General features: G+C 45.9%; 1 long non-coding RNA gene across 5 annotated transcripts in view; it reads left to right on the top strand.

Moving 5' to 3' along the window:
* The window catches only part of LOC137843366 (uncharacterized), a 109,087-nt gene that overhangs the window by 72,200 nt on the left and 13,705 nt on the right, over positions 1-23,182 (top strand). For 4 of the 5 annotated variants that reach the window (XR_011089465.1, XR_011089466.1, XR_011089464.1 and 1 more), the window contains exons 3-6: positions 8,429-8,504; positions 20,296-20,340; positions 21,483-21,568; positions 22,529-22,604. This is a non-coding gene — a long non-coding RNA (uncharacterized lncRNA). Of the gene's footprint in view, positions 1-8,428; positions 8,505-10,888; positions 11,436-20,295; positions 20,341-21,482; positions 21,569-22,528; positions 22,605-23,182 lie in introns of those variants that run through there. The other variant, XR_011089468.1, reaches the window with a different exon arrangement.

Raw genomic sequence — 23,182 nt, 5'->3', positions numbered from 1 at the left:
TTTTTGCGTGAAATTATTTATTAGCAGCAAAAAAGGAATCAGCAAAGCCTTGCAACATTCAGTGGGTGTTACGAACTAAACCTGTAGTCTCTGTAAATCCAAGACCCTCTTTAGACTGGGATTTAAGAGATGCTTACATGCATATCAGCCGTGTCTGCGCAGGGATGAATTCCATCATCTAGGCTTTCATTCTGTGTATCTTTACTACTTGTCCTGGGCCCTTAACTCCATTAAGGGTAGATGCACAACTCTGTTTATTTAGACCTTTTTAACCTGACAGTTCCAATCAAGCTAATTCATCCGAGAGAGACCAACCATCCTTTTATTTATTTTAAACTATTTTACCAAGGTAACCCAATCCAGACCATCTCCATATCTTGTTTACAAGAGCAGCCTTGGTGACAACATCTGTCCTGTGTAAAATGTCAAAAAAAAAAAAAAAGGAAAAAAGGAAAACCTAGCAAAAATCATAAAGCCATCAGAAATGTTATTCAGATGCACGCACTGAAGTGAGCTTCCAGCATCATTGCCTACACTGTCCAGAGAAGAAAAAAAGGTCAGAAGGAGGTATCAGGGCCATGAAAACCCTTGTTGGGGCTGGGGGTCAGGCTGCAAAGTGTGTTCAGGGAGGCTGTGAACCCCTCTGGGTAGTGGCCACCCCTACCTGCTGGCAGGAGGCGGTAGCACTGCTGGCGAGGTGTAAAATTGCTGAGTGTATCGCAGTAGGCTGTGTCTTTTGTCTTTCTCTGATGCTATTTCTTTGAAGGTTTAGTGTTGAGATACATATATATATATATATATATTTTTTTTTTTTGACTTTTGGAAACATACGCGTCTTCTACACAAAATGGAATGATCTAACAGCTATCTGCACAGGCGCAGGTAGAGTAACCTGTGGCTGTTTGTGCTTGTAAAGGTGAATTGTTTAAGAGGCAATAGGAGAGAGTCAGTTCCTGATGTAACTGGTGAGATACGTCAGCAAAAGGAGGTTAAAAGGAAGCAAAAAAATACTGTAAAATTCAGAGTCTTTGGGATTTGTACTGTCTGAACTGTCAGAAGAGGCTTTGTGCCATGCTCGTGATTGTTTGGCTTTTAAACTACACACAGTTTCTGGGCTGCACGGGGGGGATTTTTATTTTTAAGTGAAAACCTATGTATTTTAAATGAAGGTATCTAATAAAGCAGGGAAATTCTTATATAGTTCCACTCTAAAAGGTTAACTTATGCTAGAACAACAATTGCAGTACAACATTTGGAAGTCCTGCAGCAGTTCAAAGGAGATAGCTGGCTGACAAGTGTGGCAGCGCTTTGGGGTCCGCAGGGGCGGGGGAAAGCTGAGCAGCTCCCATTGCTGAGATGCTTTGGCAGAACTCAATGGCTTGTCTTGATCCTTGCTGATCCCTGCAAGCTCTTGTATTTCAGGAAGAGGTGGGAGCCTGTGGAATTTATTTGTCACTTGAGCTAGCGATGACCATCAGGAATGAGACCTGTGTAGTCCATTATTGCTTGCCATTGTGTGGCAAACTCTTGTTCAAATTTGCGGCCGCACGATGTGTGGTTTGAAGTGGATTTCATGCTGGTGGAATGCTCCACATGGGCAGACTGCAGAAAACATTTTCTGCCTATGCACGGAGCAGGTACATGATGGCAGGAGCACGTCCTGCCTCTGAGCCTTCCTTGGCTCAGCCTGGGGCTGTGTCTGAGAAGAGACCCCGTGGGCAGAACTGGCAGAAATGCATCACACCCTCAAGCCGAGCAGGAATGAAGTCATTATTTTACAAATCAAAATTAACATGTTTATTTTGGTTGGAAAAAAAATGCTTCTTACAGAAAAGATAAATTTTCACACGAGCTGCTGAATATCTGACAAATATCTTTGCTACTAAAACTGCAAAATGGATGTGAAATTAGAGAGAGAGGGGGAAAAACTGCCCGACTGATCCTTCCAGTTTCAATGAAACCTGCCAGAAATAAATCTAATGAAAAACATTGTCTGCGTCTTGTAGAAGCCAAACAAACATACCTGAGAAAGCTCTTTAAATTTATTATGACCGAGCCTCGCTCTGCACAGAAACGAGCCACATCTGCTCTTGGTATTGCACTCACATCCACGTGAAAGAAAAGATTAAAACAAGATACCAACATAAAAATAGATTGATACAGGAGAAGTGAGTGGGAACTCCTGGAAGGAGATTGTTAGATAGTGACTGCTTGGAATTAGTCCAGCCCCAATTGCGGCCGAGAGAAATTGGCTTTCTGCTGGGCCGTGTTTGCTGTAATGCAAACCAGTGTGCGCGGGGGGGTAGGTGACTGTCGTTACAACAAGCTTTTGCCAGCACAGTAGCTCAGACACCAGGGGATAATGCGTTACACAGTGATGCTTTCCAGGACATCAGTTCTGGTGGGTTGTTTCTGTCGGAGGCTGCGAGTTCCCGAGGCACGGTTTCCCACGGGGTGTTATCTCGGCGGTCCCAGGTTGGGATCCTTCCTGTGGTGCTTCGGGGAAATACCTTCACCTCCTGGTAGTCTTCGGGTTTCAGCTGGCATTGCTGCTTTCTGAGGGTAAAAGCAGGATTCATATTTCAGGGAATGGGCACAACGATCAGGAAAGCAGCCCCCTGTTCCTCATCCAGCACAATCCCACCTGGCAGAACGGCTCGTGGTGGCCTCAAAGCCGCTGCAGGCTGAGGGCTCTGCTGAGAATAAGGCACCTCTGAGGGGAGCCCTGCTGCTTCCCCCCACTTCATGGGCTTCCTGACGAGGGCTCTGGCCAGGGCTCGGCTGAAGTTTGGGGACCAGGTGATGGGGTTGAGGATCATGAAGGGGAAAACATGCCCAGAGCTGCCTTGCAAGCAGCAGCATCTTTCGGATCCGGTGTAGGATCCAGTGTAAATGGAAAGCCCTTGGTTCCTTGTGTGGAAACCCTGGGATGCCACCTTTGCTTTAAGTAGTGGTGAGATCAACAATTGAGTTAAAAATGTGTACTCACATGCTGCTGAGCCCTGACCCTTTGTAATTTCAGCTTAATGCAGTAAATTTAGCTTCCCATCCCCAGCTAGTTTGCTGCGTGCCGCTGGACACCGCTGCGTGCCACGGCAGAGGTGGCAGGTGCTGATCGCTGGGTAACTCGATCCCTGGATCAGTTGTAACACATCTTAAAAAATTTAACTTACAGAAATATAAAAGGCAGTTCACAGAATGAGATTTTCCCCCTTCAGACCTGGAAAACCTGGTGGTGTCTGTGGTTTTATAAAAACCTCTCATACGGTATTTATTTTTATTTCTCTGCTAGCCCTTGGGTAAAGATTACTTTCAAACAAGCTGGTTTACTGTTTGCATAACATGGGCTTAAATTCAGTTAGAAATAGATCATTTTTCAAGTAAAATTCCCCAGAAAATAATTACAAGTATTTGGGGGTGTTGGGGAAACCATCAGAAAGCTTTGTTTTTAAGGCCTGGTGACACCTGGCAATTAAAAGTAAAAATCCATTTTTCAATCCAGACCTTCCTCCCTCTCCTTGGGGATAAATTAAACCGAACTGCAGGAGTTTCAAACATGCTCCTAAATCCAGCATCGTTTGCTTCTGGGTAGATCCTACACTCTGCAAATTATTTCTTCCTGGGAAAGTGTCTCGGATTCATATTAATGAGGATTCCATGTTTGCGGTTAGGAGAAATTTGGTCTTGTGGCTTAAGCGGCCTCAGGACTCTCATTAAGGACAAGAGGTTAATAATCTAAACTAGCAGTTAACTAGCTCTGGTCAGCAGAGCATTATTGCTTTTGGCTCGGCTCGCTGAGCGGGTCCCCTGTCCGCTGCGGTGCCATGGTGCGGGTGAACACAGGGCTGCCCCCACCCTACTGCCACGCACCTCCAAGAACCCAGCCCCATCTTCTCTGTGTTTATCAGGTAGCAGTAGATGGCAGCGAAATTCCCCCTTTTCTTTCTCTTCTCTGGGCTGAACAGTCACCCTTTGAAGGTCTTGTAAGATGTACTTCTGACCGGCTTGGTGGCCCGGGGCTGGACTCACTGCTCCCTGCTGATGGCTTTCTTCTACCAGGTGGCCCCAGAGTGGACACGATGCCCCAGGTGCAGAAGCAGAAGAGGGCAAGGATCGCTTGCCTGGACCTGCTGGCCTGGTTCATCCAGCTATCGGCAGGATTAAGTTTCTTTCTTGGTCAAGAGCTTGCAAGAAACAGTGCAGGTATTCCTGACATTGAGAAATTGCTGCTGAAACTAGAAGGCAGTCACAAATTAGCTCTATCCTTCTACAGCCGGTGGAAACTTTAGTTTTAATTGCACAGACTCCAAGCAAATTAAAAAAGAAGCAACCAAATCAGTTATCAGGCTGGCTTCCTGCAGTGTCCTGACAGTTCAAGGTCCCAGAGGCCTCTGCAGAGACTAGAGGTTTTGCTGGCTTCTGCTACATCCTCCCTGCTTAAGTAGAAAAGAAATAAAAACAATTTTAATCTGGAAGTGATCTTTGTGCAGTTATGGATCAAACTCTGTTCCCAGTGGAAAAAAAGTAGGGCATGATCAGATATCATAAAATTACCCTCCACTTTTTCTAACATGTTTTATTTCAAGGATGCAATTTATTTCACAGGATATCTCTTGTTGAAGCATCCATGGATTTATCTTCTGGCATTTTGAAATAGATATCCCAGAATATCCACAGAAATACATTTAGTCTTGCTCAACTTTTGGCTGAGAACGAGTATCCAAGACGTTGTCTAGAAATCCAAAACACCAGTCCACAAAATCCAGCAGAAGCATGGTCTGCCTGAACAGCCAGACTCGGAAGACACTGCCTGTCATCCAGGCAGCATCGCGTGTCCATCCCATGTAGCATCAGCCTGCACACTGGAAAGCTTTGCAGCGTGCTCTCGATTTGCTTCCAGGGGAGGCACTTGCTGTAAAAGAGGAAGGAGCTTTGTTACCTATTGTTTTGCAGGAGAACATGATGCTCTCGCTGTCTGCAGCTCCCCTGGGACCAGGACAAGTGGGCTCCTGGTTTTATCATCGGGCAGCCAGAGTTGCCTTGGTGGCTGCTTGCAGGAAGGAGAAGTGCTCGAAATGCACGGGAGCCCCCAAGTTAATGCTGCTCGGGCCCGTTTCTGACGCCTCTCTCTTCTCGTGTCAGGAAAGCCGTCTCTGTACTCGCAGTTCCCCTTGGGAAGAAGTGCCTGGGACTCTAGCCCAGCCATACATCTCTGTCAAAATCTCTATGAATAAATTAACCTTTCTAAAGATTAGTGCACCCTAATACCTCAGGGTTTTTTTCTTGTTTTTTTTTTTTAACAGAACAAATGCTAAAAATGCCTTGACAGACCTTGCTAGGTTTTGTGCTGTGGATCATCTACAAGGGATTATGCTGGGGATAGCTTTAAAGGCACAGCTGTGAGATTCTGGAGAGTACTAACTTGGCTCCTCCTTTGGAGAAGGGCTTTAATGCCCAGCAAACACATGACTATGAGCAGGAAATCCTCGTTAGGGCAAATAATAAAGAAGCTAATGAAAATCCTCATGCTTCTCCTTCTACAACACCTCAGATTCAATCATCTCCCAGCATTTCACAACTGTTAGTGCACCGGAGCAAAGAAATGATCTGACTCGGGTGACTTTGAAGACTTTGGTGGCTGCACTTAACACTCAAACAGCTCCAGCACGGGCTGCCCGATACATCTGTGAAACAATGGGCTCAGTGTCAGCAGCCCAGCTGGCCCTTCTCCTGGAGACTTTTGCCCGTTCTTCCTTACTCGAGCCCTTGTTTGGTGGAGCGGGCTGCGGGGAGGTCAGGTATCTGCTGCTCTGTTCTCTTGCCATTGAGTTGCTGGAATTGATCTGATCCTTTCCAGGCGGCTGGGGGCAGGGGAGCCATTCCAAAGATGGTAGGGAGTGTTTTGATTTTTGATCCTTTTGAGATGAATTATGGGGAGGAAGCTGTCTGCTATCAGAGGAATTAGTCAAATTCCTTGTCAGATGTGCAATCCCATTAAAAATGCATTATCTGTTTTCAAAGCTTAAGCATGGGTGTTGGTTGAGAGTCTTTAAAATATTATTGTAAACTTTCACTGAGAAGTATTCCTGAGTCTTTCATGAAGGCTAATCCCACTTCAACTACCTTAAACCATCAACTTCTGGGGTGGCCTTCCCAAGCAACACCAGGCGAGAGCACGCAATTATTCTGGGAAAATCCCCCTGGAAGATGCATACATTTGTTTTATGATGTTGTTAGCGGCTCTCAGCATTCAACTGATTTGTTCTGATAACCATTCTGTATCTGCGTGCCTCCTCGAATTCTCCCTTTGCTTTTCTGCCTGGCATCTAGAGTTCAAATAGGACATATTCAGACCTTTCTTAAGAGCCCTAAATGAGACACCGAACAGATCATAAATGATGTGCTCTGGCTGGTTGCATGCTGTTCTGTAGGGTATTTTCCTGGACTTTTGCTCAGGTGAATTGTTAGTGCCGGAGAGCAATGGGGTTTCCAGCACTTCTATTTGCAGCCTAACATTTAAATCTCAAACTTTCTTACAAGGCACAGTTTAACTCACATGCTGAACTTTGGAAGGAGATGGGATGGTTGATGGTAGCCCAGCCGCTTTGCTCGGCTCTGCAGTGCAAACGGGAGGAAAATGCTCTCATTCTGTAGGGTCGCTGTAACACCCCTGCCACTGCATCATCCAAGCACCACTGGACTAGCTGAGAACCTGCTGATCAGTCTATGTAATTAAGCTGTGTATTAGAGATTACAAAATCAGGTGGTCCCCTTTTGGAAGGAAAGAAGCAGCCTTGGCTAGCAAGGGATTCTTGCAAGGCCAGGACTGTGCCGGCACAGAGGGACATGTTTCGTGCTACTTTGTTTTTCTGTTCCATCAGAGGAGTTGGCAAAAAAATAGGCAAATTCCTCTGGTCTGGCTGAAGGCTCTGGCACCAGGCAGTGTCCGTGTTTCCTGCCTGGTTCTCTGGCAGGAGCGTTAGTTTCTGTAACAACTCTGGGCCTCTGTGTCCCCGCCGGCAAACGAAACACAGCTTGGTGCTTATCTCCTGAAATACCAGTGAAGTTACGGGTTCAATCACCATTAGGCATCATTGCCAATCCACCTGTTAAAATATTTTCCAGACAACAAAGTATGAAAGTAGTGCATGCACATCATAAATATTTGGGATAATGTGTTATGTTTGAACGCTTTTAAGGAGCTTGGATTTTATTTTGATGGTGGCTGAACTCCCAAGAGACCGCACTGGGACTTGTGAACAAACGCTGCGGATTGAAATAAATTGTGCGGGAAGGTGAAAACCAGCTTCGCTCTCACTCCAGCCAATCCATCTAAAAACTCAGCCCAAAGTTTTCTGAGAGTTTCAAGAACTCCCCTCTCTCTTCTGCTTGGTTAATGAGGGAACACAAGCAATTACTCTTGTGCTCCCTTCCACATTTGTAAGCAGTGAATCTTGAGAACCTCACCTGGGCTTTGCCTTGCAAAGCTTCTGCTCCCCGTGCTCGCGGATCAGAGTTCAGTTTGCTGCAGACATGCAGCTGTGATGCAGCTTATTTTAATGCTCCGAGGCAGAGGTGGTGGTGGCACTTTAACGTTTCCTTTGCTACAATAGGTTTATCTCAAAAGTTTTTGTTATTTCAACAAAGTGCAGTGTTTACCATGAATAGTGGGGCCTGCAGAAAGCCTGTTGCAACCCTGTTCCTACTGTGAATCAGCAGTACCTCAAGCCTGAATCAATTTAGGAGGGTATTGGCCATATGATTTTAATATTAACAAGCGGAGCAAATTTGTGAGTGGGTTGTTGGCCAGTTTCATAGTGAGGGGCACCTGCAATCGATCAACGCGGCTCCTACGACAAGGTGTCGATGCACAGGCAGAATAATAACAGGAATCCGCTGCGTGCGGGGATCACTCAGCTGGTGGGGAGGTGTTAACACGAAGGAGAAAACAAAACATGACGGTGAAACGTTTTTATTTGTTGGGGAGTCTTGCTCAGAGATGTGAATGAAGCAGGGCAAGGGATGGAACATGGCAAGGAAAAAGAGAAAAAGGGAGAAAAAAGGGGGAAAAAAGGCATTACAGTTGTGAGACCCAATCCAAGGGTTGGCAAAAGGACCCAAATCCCAGGCTCCTTCTCCTTGGGAAGTTCAGGGGGCACTTCCCAGCCTTCAGAAACACCAAGTGGTCAAGGCAACCCATCTGTGGGTAACATGGAGCTGCCATGTCCTGCTTTAGTCGCTTTGTCTCTCTTTCGTTGCCTCCGTTTCTTTATTTCTACATCATGTAGCAAGTCTTGACTTAGCAGAATACGTCTGCTCTAATTCAGGCTGCCCATACATGCTATTGGCAACATGTGCTGGCTTTATTGTGTTAATGGCATGCGATTCTGCAGATCTGAACTAACACCAATCTTTTTTCTCCCTCCAGATGAAAAAGCCCTGAGCCTACATTCTGCTTTGCCAGTCGCTGTTTCCTGTCACTCGCAATGGCCTCTTCCCAGGAGGTAAGAAAATAATCTTGTGTATTTTTTACCAACGGTAATCTGTTGTTTTGGCATTCTGTGAATGACTGGTTTCAGGCGATTCTGTCAATGTACCTAGCCAGCAACCAGGTTTTGGATGTTTGCTTTGGGAACATTTTGTGGTTGAATGGCTGTGTTCCATTCCACATGTAAACATGGGCAAAAACTCATATTTAACAGTTCTAAACAGTTGGACACTGGTCAAAGAGGCTACCCCCCCTTCTCTTTAATACACTGAAATTTTGCATGAAGTACAGAACAATTTAGTAGCAGGAATGCCCAGGTCCTGCCAAACGTATGATTTTGTTTTATTTTATTTTTAAAAATGCCTAGCACAAAGACCGAGCCTGTATTTGGAAGGAGATGTCAGGAAAGCAAAACTTAATTGAATCTCAGACTGTACAATTGGAGTCATGTCTAAAAGGAAAGCTGTCTTTTCCCTCAGCGTGCACTTGTACTGGAGGCCAGTTTCCACTCTCATCTGCATGAGTTTAAGCCAGAGTAACTCCGCATGTGCCTGCACCAGTGGGGCTTGAGATCAGAATTGGGTCCCCAGCTATTTCAAGCTTTGTTTTTACTTGCTTAGACATCTGATTGATCCCAGCGATGCCAATCCAGTTACTTGTCTTGGCCACTCGGAAGAGTCTGGCCTCAGCAACAGGACCTGGTGTGCGTTCAGCACTTCCCAAAATCCAGCTCTGTGTTACCAAATGTTGTGTGCTGTGCTTCAGTGGGAGCAGGAGATCTCTGCATCCCATAACAGTAAGTGCTGTGGGGTAAGGAGCTTGTGCCAGCCCTTTGCCTATGGGCAGGTTGATCTTCCGGGGGTTTTCAGAGCATCCAGCAGAGACATCTCCCTCGGGTCCTCGGATGATGGAGCCCATTTTCCCTACTCAGAGTTGCTTCTCCCATGTCGCAGGGCTGGAGCCCACCTGCAGCGGCTCAGAGCATCTCAGCTGCCTGGTTCCCTCAACAGGTCTCTGGTCCTTCCACCTGGCTCTTGTTGCCTACAGAAAGGGTTCCTGCAGAGTGCTGCCGTAGTTCCTGGGGGAGATGTTCGCTGTACGGAAAGCATGAAAAGCATTTGGAAAGAGAGGGCTCCTTTGGTCTGACAACAAAGAGTGCTGTGCAGAGGGCTGCTCAAAGGGTGGTGAGGATAAAAAGGCCTTTGTTCGAAATCAAGCTTAGCCCTGGTCAAAACGGAGAAGGAAATGGATCTTTTCCTGTCTCATTTGGGCATGAGGCAGAAGATGAATATTTTGGGCGCAGTATGCTTGGGCTACTAGTTTTATATGCTAGATCATTTGTTCAGAACCGACCCTAAAACATCTACTTCATGGTCCTTTTACACACTCACTGATGGTCACAGAAGTGCAAGTTGTACTACGTATGTCCTCACGTGTATTTATGATGAGCTGACAGTCGCTGTGTAATAAAACCTGCCATTTCCGCACCTCCTTTAGCTCCAAATGTGCCAGTTAGGTCTCTGAAAATAGGCTTGTTTCTAGCAAGTGATCCAGGAATAGCAGAGCTCGGCCTCTCAGGCGTTCCCAGTGTCGGGGCACCTCCTGGCCTGCTGAATGTCCCCAGTGTGTTCTGTCGGGGGGGGTCGTGCACAGTCTGTGGAGCACCAGTGATCTCTGGTAGCACTTGTTGGTGCTGCACAGATTGTCTGGTCACATGCTGCTGGCACGCTGCCTTATTTCCAGCTGCTAAATTGCATTCAAAGGCCATTTAAAATACTTTCCTAATAAAACTTGCCTATAAAAATAGTTACTATAGCTGCTGCAGGGATGTTCTAGGAGCGGATCCAAAAGACAGTCCCTACTGAGATGAGATCCACCCTACTAAAAAAAGCTGAGAAATTTCAGCCTTAGCAGAAATTCAGCAGAAATTAATGGCAGGGGAAGTGTTAATCAAACCACGAGCTTTCTTAGTTAATGCACGGTCAGTCCTGCAGCTGATGAATAAGATAGGGAGCGTGGCTTGTCGGGCAGAGTTTCTGAGCTGTTTAAATGTGTTACAGCTCTGCTATTAAAGTAGAAGAGTTTGGATTAATTGAGTAAGTGGCACTTAAGAGACGGCAGGTTAGGAGGATGCAGAGCGTGGCTACACACAGCTTGGGTGTTTGCTCCCCTCTTTACATCGGCTGTTGCCCTTTCCCTGTAGCTGTGGCGTGAGGACAAAGCCGATCAACTGCAGGTTTCATTGCCAGCGAGCTGAGACATGCAGCTGTTTCAATTCTTTGATCACAGAAGATAGCAGCACGAGCAGACCCAGTGCTGATGCAAACTTTTTTATTTGAAAACCCCTGGGTAGGAGCTCAGCGCAGCTGCTGGGACTCTCAGAGGGTGGCTGGGGGCAGGCAGGGGAGGGCTTGCAACCCTTGCTGGCCACGTCCCTGCAGCAGCAGGTACAGAGTCTTCCTTGTGGCCAGGTGTAACCCGTGCTGTGTTCACCATCCCATGCCAGTGCCCAGGAGTGCTGGAAATGCAGCTTTTTAGGAGCGACTTTCTCCATCTCCAGAGGAAGAAGCTAGCACGCTCGGTCTCAGTTTGCACGTCTTGTTTCCCTTCTCGCAGACAGGAAGCATATGTGTCTACCTCACCCTTATCTCACCAGCTCGCTCGACGCTTGAACTTATCCTTCCGTTATCATTAGCTTGTCAAGGCAAACCCTTCCAGGACTTTCTGACTCACATCCTGGAAACCTTTTTTTTTTTTTTTTTCTTAGCAGTTTGGTCCAAGATAGAGATTTTTTTGTTGTTTTCTCTGCATATTTGGACATGCCTGCTGCATATGCCAGATACTACAAATAGCCCAATCTCCCCTCTTCGTCAGGCAGCATCTGGACTTTTTCCTTCTATGTCATTGCCGTGGTAGATGTTGACCTGGATTCTCTGCTATATAACGGGTAAGAAAGAAGTGGCAGGGAGCTAGTCCCACTGCATAGCATTTTTTTTTTTCAGAACTGGATACAGTCTTGTTTTGCAACGGGGATTGAAGGGCTAGCATTAAGGAACTCAAATTTATTTCAAGACCTAAGCCCAAACTAAGGATCTAAGCCATAGAGGAGGTGGTAATTTTGAGAAGCGGAAGAGAATTTTCCCTCCAACTGCAGATTCCCACGTTGAACCAGCACAGCTCCTCACCTTTGGCTTGCATTTCTAAGCAGACTCATGCCAGACACCCCCTCGCCACTGCTTCTGCCCCCAGGATCTTCCTTTGGGGCACTGTCGCCCCATTGGCACAAATGGCATTGGTCTCTGAACAGATCTGTGCACATCTTCAGGGAGGCCTCTAACTCTTAATGCGCTGGATATTAAAGTGTTCTGCTGTGCTGCAGTCAGAACCACGTGGAACTGTCTGATTACACACAGCGGCTGCTGGAAAGTCAGTGTGGTTTTCCTGAAGTTAGGAGTCCCCTTGGAAATGGGCTGAAACTTTTTCTGTAGCACCCTCTGCCTGCTCTCTCCTCAGCCTTTGCCTGTGTTTTTTTTTGGTATCAGCACTTTGTGCTGCAGTGAAATGGAGCCCGGGATGCTCTGGGCTGCTGCTGAGCTAATGGCAGTGGTGGAGCGATGCGAGGTGTAGGTTCTGTGTCCTCGGGATGGTCTCTGTTCTGTCTGCAGGGGGAAGGTATCTCATTTGGGGATGTAAAACATTGATTTCCAGTGTTTGATACTGCTTTCTGGGAATTTCTTCTTTAACTTATTAATCTGGTTTTGTAACGTGTTAAAGTTCAAGTACTGATATTGCTAGGTGGCCTACTTCAGCAACACTTAAAATGGCATGAGTGATCTCTAAAATGGTATTTGTTTTTGTTTTTAAGGGAAAGCTGAAATACAGGAAGTGATGGGATTTTTTTTTATTATTATTATTATTTTTATTTCTTCTAGTAAATTCTAAATGAAGTATAAGAACTACTTTTAAGGTTGTCTAATTCAGGTGTAGGTACTTGGAAATATTTCATCTTCCACAAGCAGCCTACCATAGTGGAATTTTGTTTTCTCACTGTGCATTACTAGGCTACGATACTTCCACTTGTGGGACCATTGTCTAAGGAAAGGCTGTGTAGGGCTGATTTGTCCTTGAGTATCAAAATCAAGGCCACAATTACTTTTCTAAAGCTGAAACTTTCTAAAGTACCATATGAGTTGGTAGCATAAGTCAGCTCTTAAGCAATTTTTCGTGCTTATCCTTGTGCCTTTCAGTGCAATTAACATTTTTGCTTTTACAAGCACTAAGCACCAAGGTGCCCACAGTGGCTGCAGCGGTGCTCAGCCTGCACGGATCTCAGACCACAGGGTTCGGAGCCCCACTAAAAGCTTGTAGTATCTAGGCAGGGAATGAGCCCTGTATGGGTTCTTGTCCTGACATCCCTATAACAGCCTTTGCCAGTAGGTGGGGTTCCAGTCCTATTAAAAAAACCTGGGAAACCTCTTGTCTATAAACGCTCGCTCCCCTTGCACTTCCATCCACAAGCTGGCCACATCTGGAAATGTTTGATTTGATATAGTGTCGTTTTACATTGCAGAAATGAGCGTAAGCGGTTTTTTAACCCACCAAGTGAGAAATGTGATCTGGGTTTTACTACCGACCCTTTAAATAAAAAACAGATCGCTTATTAAACCATTATCTATCAAGGATATGGAGAGAGTTAGAAATATCCCAGGATCAGAACCAAAATTGAAACGGACACATTTCCGTCTACTGTCCAGTCCTGACAGCGTGGTCCAGTCGTGCAAGAGCAGAGCTGAAATACCTCACGTGGGGAAAAACAAGCACAGGGAGACAGGAGAAAGGAACAAGCTCACATCCTACCCCGAGATCTGTGTCTGCTGTGACCATTCCCATTCAAGTACGGGGCAGTGCTCATAGGAAATCACTGAAATGTATTATCATGTGTTACTTGTTGTCAGGATTGGATAAAATCTTCTCGTACGAGCTCCTTGCGCAGCAGTAGGTGAGGGGATGCCAGCTGGGCTCCTTGCAAGTGCCACTGTGCTCACCTCTGTGTGAGCAAAACACTCTCAGTGGAGCTAACTCCTGGCTTGTGAAACACAATCCCGAGATACTGTGCTCTTATCTGCCAGTTTTGACTCCTCCTGTGTCTTTGCTTGAAAAGCAAAGGGTTCCAGCTTAAAGGATGCGTGCTAGGTTTGCTCACATGCTCTTGCCCCTGCTTGATCAAATGCTGCTTCCTCGCTGGTCCGGGCACATCCCACTGCTCTGATGGAGCAGCTCACGTGAGCAAAACCAGAAGGATTTGACTCTCCGTGAATTATGACAGTTGGCATCTGAAATGAAACAAAGATCAGATCTGAGATGGATTTTTGCCATCATGTTGCATTTAAAAGCTCGTATTACTTTGGTTGTATTACATTGCATCACACTCGACTGAGTCAATGTGTCATAAAGCTGCCTAATGTAATTGTACACTGCATAAATGCAACAGAATGCCTCCGAAAAGTGATATTTCATGCTTGCTAGCTAACGCCTCGGCAAAGATTAAATCCATGAAAAGTAGGTATGTCCAATTGTTAGTTTGGATCAGCAAATAATTCATTACCCACATTATCTTTTTTTGAAATGTCACTCCGTGCTGTAAATCACTAAGGTCCTGCCTAAAATGCCAACATAGGGAGTTTTTTAAAAGAGCAGATTAAATTTGAGGGCCAGTTGGCAGAGTGCTTTTCCCCTTGAGCGCAGCTGCCCATCTCCAAAGCCGACCCCGAGCACTCGCCTCCCTCTGTCTGTGGTGGCTCTTGATGGGCACTGCTCTTTCTCCCCAGCACCTCCCTCGCAGGCACTGGCCTCCCCTGGAGGCTTTCAGGAGAGGAACCTCCACCCTGGGTTGAGCCCTCATTCTGCTCTTTTTGGGGAAAGAGGAGCGTTGGGCTCCTTGTGCCTCAGTTTGCAGGGCTGCAAAAGCTCAGGAGGTTTGAGTTATAGGGAAGGATACGAAGTCAGGCTTTCAGAGCTCATTCCCAGCAGCTTTGGGTTGTGGGTGCCAAGCTGGGGATGGGGAGAGCTGAGTTAAAGTCTGGAGCTGCTGGCAGGTCTGCTCCCGAAAGGGCAGCGGCTCGGTGATGTTGTCGAGGCCGGAGATAGACAGACCTGTGCACCCCAGCAGGGACCACAGGCCCCTTCCACTGATGCAGGGACGGAGGCTCAAAAAGGCATGAAAAAGCTGTGTAAATCTGAGGCAATCACAAAGGTGTTAGGCAGGAGGAAGGGCACATGCTTGTGCATCCAGAGGGTTGCTCTGGAGCGCGTGGCGAAGGGGTTCATGGCAAAGGGGTTACCTCCCAGCAGAGGAGGCTTCCCCAGCCCCAAGGAGCTGGGTTTGTGGGGTGGGAGAGGGGAAGGTTTTTGGTCCTGGCTGCCACCATGTGAGTGGTGGTTGCATTGAAGGTGCCCCTCGCCTCCAGCCTTCAGTTTGGAGAGCATGGAGCAGGGGGAAGGAGGTGTCTGGAGGGAGCCCAGGTGCCCAGGGAGGAGGGTTTGATCGCCAGGCTAAGGGCAGGTGCTGGACGTGTGGAATCAGCCTGGGGACGTGCTTCTCACACGCCTCTGGGGAGTAGGTTTGTTCAGAAGGGGAGCTGGGGACGGGTGCCTGTGCCATTTAATGCCTCCTTGCAGGCCGGGTCCAAGCACTCTGACAGTGGAAAGCGAACATCTCTGCTCGCCTCGTTGTTAGGGCATCATTCAAACGTAGGGGTTGTTGTTCTCAGGAATGTCAGGGAGCCACGTTTGTGGCAGACAAAGCAGGATTTATTTCCTGCATTAGTTAATAGTACTTCCTTTCCCCAGTCAGCATTCAGACTGGAGGGTATGAATCTCAAACGGAGCAGCAAAGCTCGTAGTAACATTTTAACAGGATTTATTAACTTTATTTGCTTGAATAAACATTGGGATCCTCGAGCACTTTCTTTTTTGAAGATTAACAAACAACCTGGCCGCCTGACGCTGGCCTTGCCGTGTGCTGGGGGTGTCCTTCCCCTCAAGTTCCTTTACAGATCTCAACCTAAAGCTTTTATTGGGAGGCACAAGGGACATCGGCCCCAAAGTACACACCTGTATGGGTTTCTAAGCTCATGGGTAACACAATATTTCCACAGCTGCTTTGTAAGCCATTTGCTGTCAAGTAGGTTCAAAAGATTCCACGTGCGCATAAATCTCTGTGTCACCGATATACAGCGGGACAAATTTGCAAGATATTTGTACAACACAAATGCTGTTACATACTAATTTTATGAGTCATTTTTATATCACAGAGAGAAGAAAACAACACGCATCAGTTTGGATGAAATAATATTGTAATTCATGTGCATGCATAAAATTTTATAGCTATTATTTAATGCTTGTTACACCTCAGTTCCTATCTGTGTGTGGAACTTGTTTGCTCTTTATGTTCCTACTCGTACTTTACGTTCAGTTTCTGACATCTCTTCTCGAGCTATTTGCCTTGCCCAGGTAATGAGCTGTTTCACATTTGGTGCCAATTAGGAGACATTCCAGGCTACTGATACAGTTACAAATGTTGATTCCCAGAAATGTGTGAAACGTGTGGACCAGATTCTGATCCATTCATTCTAACACGCAGCAGCACCGCTAACTTCAGATGAGTCACTCGTGATTTATAGATCTGGTTTATACACAATAAAAGCGCCTGGCCCTAGCTATTTCCCTCTTACAGTTATGTTTGCTTTGGGGGACTAATTATACTGCAGGCTGCTGCTTGCGTAGGGTTGATTGTGAGCTCGTGGCCCAAACTCAGATCTGAATATGCTCTAGTATTTATTAGAAAGCCCCCTTGGGATTGGGTTTGGAGCTTGGGATTCCTAGGTTCCTTTCCTACTTGCTTAGGCAAGCTGATAAATCTCCTTTGCTCCGAACCTCTCTATTCCATTTCTACAACAGATATAATGTTGTTTGCTTTTCACACAACACGTAGGGAGTGCCCAAGAATTCTAATTTTTGAAGCAATCTGAACGCCTTGGTTGAAGCCTTTTCATTTTGGACGATCTTTTATGCCTATATTGAAAATATCAACAGACTGCTTGTGAAAAAGCATTTCCAATTCCATATGGAAAATGACTGAAGGGTACGCACAAAATTAAGGCTTGCCTGTTGAAACATTAACAGATTTGTCACACTGTTAGTCTCGGAGCTGGGCCGTGCAAAGATGAGAAGAAAGCAATTCTGTGTGAGTTTGGAAGCTCCTTGCTGTCTGCAGGGCTGTTAGGGTGCTGAACAGGGGTGTTCCTTATGCCTTCTAAATTGTCTTAGGTGCTTATTTGCAGCTAAAAAGTCACCTGGTAGGGAAATTTACTGTGTTTACTTATTAGTAGACAACTGTGTTGTAGAGGATACACTTCAATATTCAACCTGTGAGAGGTATCTGGCTTCTAAGCCTGCCTCTGTTCAGCTCATCACAGAGAGTACCAGCACGTGCCACAACTGCCAGGATCCCTAGGAGAAGGGGTGCAAAGTGATCCAGCGACCAGGAAACTTGGGAAAGGAAAACAGGTGAAATAATGTATTTACACTTGGGTGTTCCCTCCTGGTGCCCTGCCATTCCTAGCAGCTGAATGGTCACATTCAAACAAGTTTTAGTGACATAATCAGACTGAAATATTGTCCAAATTGCCTTTGTCTTTGCCATCGGTCTTTATCCCAGCTGACGACAAGGGAGACCCTAAAGCAGTGTAAGTTTAATCTGCTCTGGGTAAGTATGCGAGAGACCCAGTGCTCCATAGTACCTTGTTCAGCAGTGATCAACATGGAAAATAGAGCAGTAATCGAGAAGAACAGTTCTCTGCCATGTAAACAGTCCTCCATTTCAATCCAAATGAAAGTTGACACAAAGAAATATCATGCACAGAGATATGCAATCTCCTTGTTCGTATGTTGGAGCTGGAATCATGAAAACATCCTAATGTGGTCGAGGTTTGGGTAGGTCCTGGTGCCATGTGCTCCATCCCTGCTTTGCCGTTCTCTTTAACTACGTTCAAGTAGGCAAAGAGAGCTAGCAGGGTCAAATCTGCTTGACAGATCCTCTTTGCCATCTGCTGTCCAAGCCACCTGCAAAAGGTTCAGGTTTGCCTTGATAAATGTGGTAGGCAATCCAGCAAAGTAAGTAGCCCTGTGTGCTGAGATTTCTGTAACCTCAGAGGGAGAAAACAAGGAAATCGGTGCATTTCGGCGCATACCCCACTGCATGTGCATGACTAAAGATAGCCATGGTATCCCGTGCTGTACTTTGATCTCAGGGTATTCCATTTTAATTTCTGTTTTCTTAGCTTTTATCCCAAAATCTGCCTGGAAACTGTTTTTTTTTTTTTTTTTTTTTTCTGCACACATCATAGTTTGTGTGTGCAGCATAGGCCAAAGGGGACAAAGGCTGAAATTTGCAGGCTGCTATCATTTTTCTTTTGTTTTGGGTGCCCCCCCCCCTCTTTTTTTTGTGTGTGTGTGTGTGTGTTGCATTCCAGTTCTGATTCTATCTGCTAATATCATCATTTGGCTTCACTCCCTCATAGTTTGATGCCCCAACTTTTCCTTGTTAGCACAGGGAAATGGTAAGCTTGTAGTGAGTGATAGCCAGTAGGTCTGGGATTGATTACAAACAAAAATCCTAGATAAGATCATAAATTTAACCCATCCCTGTGATGTGATCGTATCAGGATTCAAGTACGTCTAAAAAGTTGTTTCCGATTTTCAGCCACTTCATCTGGTTTCCATACAGCCCAGCTGGGAGCGAAGCTCTCTCGCGGTGGACCCTAATCCATGCCAGCCTGGCTTGGAAGAAGCCCTTGTTTCTGTTGTTATTGTATTATAAAAGTGGATAGAAATGATTTAGACAAGATGGCCATTTCAAGGAGGATCAGTTCAAACACTGCTGAGATAAAACTGACCTGATAATAAAACAGGGCTGCTTTCCCACCCTGTTGCCTTCCTTCCCTTTCCCTCCCTGAAGTTTAGCTGCATTTAAACAAATTCAGAATGGTGTCTGGGCACCCTGAAAGTCAGTGGGGAACCATCAGCGAGAAAACCAGTACGTGGTTAAGAAAAGAAGGTCAGCTGAACCGAAACACGGCGAGCCTAGCAAAACCAAACGTGAGGATGTGTAGTGCCTGTTCCTTCACTGTGGGATGAGATACTCGTGCTCGGCTCGCCACCCTTCTGGAGCCAGTGCCTGTCTGTTTTTGTCCACGTCCTACATCTGAGCCGCCTGCTTTCCCCGCTGTAAATGACCACTGGGATGCAGTCCCGTTGCCTGAAAGCAGATTGAGCTTTACACCCTCCGCACCGATGCTCTCCCATCCATCCCCTCGCCCCGTGGTACCAGGTGATTTAATGTTACTGTGGCTTTAACGGCCTCGTCGCTGCTCTGCCTACACAGTGGTTGTCTCCTGTGTGACTGTGCCTGGGAAAATCTATTACTGGAGTGCCATTAATCTGAGGCTGCCGCCTCTGGCACTTTCTGACTCTTCTATTTAATGGGCCTCTGCTTCCGGAGCTCTGGAGACATGCTGTTTTCCTCTCTTGATCAGCTTTGTTTAATTATCAAAATATTTGATGCAGAAAATTGACATTAGTTGTGAAGGTTCCTGCCTTCCTCCTCCTCGCAGCCTCCCTCCCTGCTTTGTAGTGACATTGAGATCTTCCGCATGTACCACCTTCACCTTAAAATAGCAAACGGCTTGAACAATCATTCGCTTGTCCGGGCACAAGCCGCATCAGCGAGCCATGGATGGGGCTCGCTGTGAGCCCCCTGCTGCAGCGCCGTGCTGAGCACGAGCTGGCCCCGTGCACGGCTGCACCCCGCTCTGCCTCCCGCACGTGGAGCAGCGAGGGCAGCCAGCACCCTGGTCCTGGGACGGCTTCAGGGTGAGCTCATCAGCGAGACTCAGGGTGGCAAAAGTCCCTCTGGAGCTGAGACTTCCACTCCTGCATCCTGCTCTTGTCCTCAAAGCAGGCAGCTGGAGGGGTTGCAGGTGGCCCAGTTGCACCAGTGTGCTTTGCTTGCTGGTAACCACATTGCTCACTCCAGTACTCGGGATGGGCGCATATAAACCAATATTTATTGCCCAAATGAAGATCCGGTGGCAATATGGTTCCGACATATAAGGGTCTTCACAGGTAGGGAGGCCAAAGTCCTGAAAAAGCCCCCCCATTAGCAGGCAAAAAGCACGGTAAGACCCCCGGTGGGGAGACAAATCTCAACAAGGTACGTTATTCTTAGTGCTAAAAGTCCTTAGCTGCTGGAGCAGCTATCAAAGGGAAGCAGTAAGTTTTCTGTGCTTGAAATCGTTCAGTTGGGACTGGATGCCGTTCTGGAAACTCCACTTTTCCAATGCATAACATAGGTGTAGTGCAGGGCAAGAGGGTGAAAGTGCCAGGGCTCTTGTCCTGGGCAGGCAGAGGAGCTGAGCTGGCATTTCCTGCAGGACTTGGGGTCTGCCTCTGCCATGCTCTCCCCAGTGCTGCCGTGTCCCAGAGGAAAAGGAACCCTAAAGAGGGTCTGAAATTCGTGTCCTCCTTTTGGCAAGCCACCTCTCTTATTTCTGCTGCCTGTCTGCAAAATGCAATGAAACATGAATTACTGAGATTTGGGGCTACTGGGAGACAGAGCAGGGGAGCGATTTGTGTAACCCTGACAGACACGAGTACCGTTGCTGTATTCCTCCCTCACACGGTGCCTGCCTGCTCCGCCGGGCTTGTCCCTTCCCACTAACATTTACTGCCCTCTCTTTCTCCATTAGGCACGCCGTGCTTCCCTCACAAGACACAGGCAGGCTGTAAGGAAGGTGAGTAAAGTACAGATGGGGCCCATAAAAGTTATCCAGCTTGCTGTTACAGTGACTTTCAACAAGTAAATCACCTCCCAGCAAGAGTAATCCTCTTCTACCAGCACCACCTTAGATGCTGCTGTCACGATCAGACAGGGAATAGTTGCTGTTTGGTGTTTGTATGGTTTGTTTGGGTCTTGCTATACGTATAAATATTTTCAATTCTACTAAGTAATTCATATTAAGTTGTAATTACTAATTAATTCATATTAGAAGGCTATCTGCGGTATTTGAACAAAACAATTTACAGTGAAAAATAACATTTAATTGAAGCCAGAGCATTTTGAAGATGGATGTGCATTTTGATGAGGAATCTTGTCAGCAGCAGGGTATGTTCCTCAGCCAAAGACTAAGGGACACACTGAAAGCTCCAGCACAGATGATTTGACAGCACTGAATTTTGCAAAATTATTCAGATGCTTTAGTTTCAACCCATGGAAATGGAAGCAATGTTCAAAATCTCAAAATGTGTTGTATCACAGTATTGCTTTCCAGCCTGTTCCTGTGCCCTGGCAAGACAAGGAAATTGTCTGGGCTACGTTCTTACCTATTTGGATGCTTAAGTGGCAAATATGGTTGTTTCTGCAGTCTTAGCCACTTGGAAGAGTTGTTTCTCCTTTATGGTACATAAGAAACACAGTCAGGAGCAGTGAGATGTGCAGGCAAAGATCCTACCCTGTGCATACACCCGCTGAATGCCCAAGAGTTTTTCTCGCCAGCATGTCTGTGTTGCCATCGTTGTGTCCTCTCCCTTTGGTTTAGGGTACAAAGACACAAAGTGAGACGAGCACTGCCTCCAGACCCCCAGCCTGGCCTGTGTGTAACAAGCAACCCAAATGCATCCTTGGGTTTGTTAATAGACTTTTCATTAAGTTCCAATGCTTCCTTAAGTAAAGGAGCAGATTGAAAATTCATACAAAGCCTGACCAGTTTCACTAGCTAGTGCATAGTTGCATAATCAAAAAAAAAAAAAAAGGGTTATGGCTTCTTTTTTGTTTTGTTTTTTGTTTTTTGTTTTTCTTCTCCTGTTTGCGTGGTTTAATCTTGATGGTTTATGTTTTTCAACCTCTTATCTCTCTCTTACATTGCTTTTGTATTAGGAATACATGTATTTCTGGTGAAGTCAGTGGAGTTACCTCTGTGTAATTCTGGAATAATCAGTTGGAGGCAACCACGGACTGCTCTGGTAAGTAATGAGTGCACTGTGAGAGGTAATCAGATTCAGACTCTGCTTGTGAATATCCACTGTTAAATGATCAGTTATAAGTCTCCATGCTGTTTGGGACTCAGAAATGTAAAGCCAGTCTAGTAATAGGTGTTCACTGCATCACGGATTTGGGCATAAGGAAAAGGAATATCTTCAGCTTCATTTATACTGCAAATGAAAATAATCAGAAAGATACAAACCACCAAGGTGCAAAATGAGTTTTCCAATTCATAAACACAAGCCACCAGGAGTTAAAACCTCTTGGTTTCTTCCCATAGTGCCCCAGGCAATAGTTTTCATATATATTTCTCCATGGTCAGAAGTCAGAGCAGACCACTGCTATCTAAGACCTTGACTTTTTTTCCCTGACAGTTACAATTATTACAGCCCGGGGGACTCATTTTCTCAGTCTGGCCACCCGCTGACCTAGCCTGCAACCAGAATACACTTTAAAACAAACAAACAACAGCTAGGCTCACCTCTCCTCGCTTCTCCTCCCCCAGCTCTGGAATATTTTTACACCGCACCCCTTGCAAAAGGATATTAGCCACTTTTGCTGAAGGCACAATCACATTATCAGCACCATTCTCTCTCTCTTTCTCCCTCTCCTCCCCCAAAGATAAATTTTTTATGTTGCTATTTTCTTCTCTTTTGTATTTGGCATTCGATATTTACTTGATAAACTGCAGAGCTGCTACTAAATGGGCCCTGATACAACTTAATAAATACATAACAACATCCAGACTGCACTGTATTACTTCGCTGTGTCCTGGGCTGCTAAGGAACCTTGGAGATAATGTCAGCTAAAGAAAAGTTATACCTTAGCTCAGGGGGGAAAAAAAGATACTTATTCTGGAATAATTATTTGTGCATTAAATGACTGCTGCTGTTGCTGTTGAAATGAGCTGCCTGATAATCTTTCCCTGTGTCTTTCTGAAGTGCGCACACGCTCGGTGTTTCTCATACACAGAGAACCTTGCTGTGTTGGAGCATCTATTCTTCTCTGGAGGAATATGTAAGTAACACACAACTAACAAATTTTTACTGGGAGACTTTCCACTGTTCTAGGCAGGAAATATCCACCAGCAACATCTGTAGGTTAAACTTTTAGAAAGGAGCCTGTGTTTAGGTGCACTGCTGAACTGAGGTGTGATTCAGTGAGTGAGTGTGGCAAGACCCAAATACAGGGGCTGGGCCTCGTTAAATACAGATATGAAAGAAGGAGATACAGTAAAAAGTTAGAGATCAAAGCTGAAGTGGAGGTTACTCACTTTCCTCTAAACTGCACAAAGTTTTCTCTATTCTCATTGTCATATTATAACACCTCTAAACTTTTAAACAAGTTTTTCGCATCTTGAGATTATTATTTTTTAATACAGAAACCAATTTAAACCAGGTAATTGACAATCACCCAATGTACAAAATATTATTCCCACATCTGCCAAGCACTGACCAGTGACTATTGCCAGCTGTGGCTGAATGATAGGAACCACCACTCAGTGTCCTGGAGCACTGCATCCCATGTCTCAGAGATCCTCTTAGACCTCTTAGACTTCTTTAGAAGCTATTCATAAAGCCCTGGTTCTCTGGGGG

This window comes from Anas acuta, chromosome 22 (assembly GCF_963932015.1).
Source record: "Anas acuta chromosome 22, bAnaAcu1.1, whole genome shotgun sequence".
In the NCBI taxonomy this organism is placed as follows: Eukaryota; Metazoa; Chordata; class Aves; order Anseriformes; family Anatidae; genus Anas; species Anas acuta.
This window is presented reverse-complemented; position numbering and strand designations above follow the sequence as displayed.